This window comes from Geospiza fortis, unplaced genomic scaffold, assembly GCF_000277835.1.
Source record: "Geospiza fortis unplaced genomic scaffold, GeoFor_1.0 scaffold289, whole genome shotgun sequence".
NCBI classification, from domain to species: domain Eukaryota; kingdom Metazoa; phylum Chordata; class Aves; order Passeriformes; family Thraupidae; genus Geospiza; species Geospiza fortis.
Window position 1 is genome coordinate 1,198,057 of NW_005054478.1, and position 296 is coordinate 1,198,352.

Genomic DNA, 296 nt, shown 5'->3' on the forward strand with positions numbered 1-296 from the left:
GGGGGCACAAGGACACAGAGCAGCGGCCGGGGATGTCCTTTGTGCCAGTGGCTTTGCTTTGTTCTCTGGGGGTCTTGGGGGAATTCGTGACTCACTGTGGATTCCTGCGAGTCCAGTCATGCTGGAGACGGACTGGGCTGGACTCAGTTCCTTCCTGCGCCGCTCCAGCTCCGCGTTGCGTGCGCTGCCCAAGGACGCGCTCACAGGAAAAGGCCCTTCCAAGAGCGCTTGGAGCGGGGGCTCCCTGCCCAGGGGGCTCCACAGGACCCTGGTTCAGGCACCCAGAGCACCCCGGG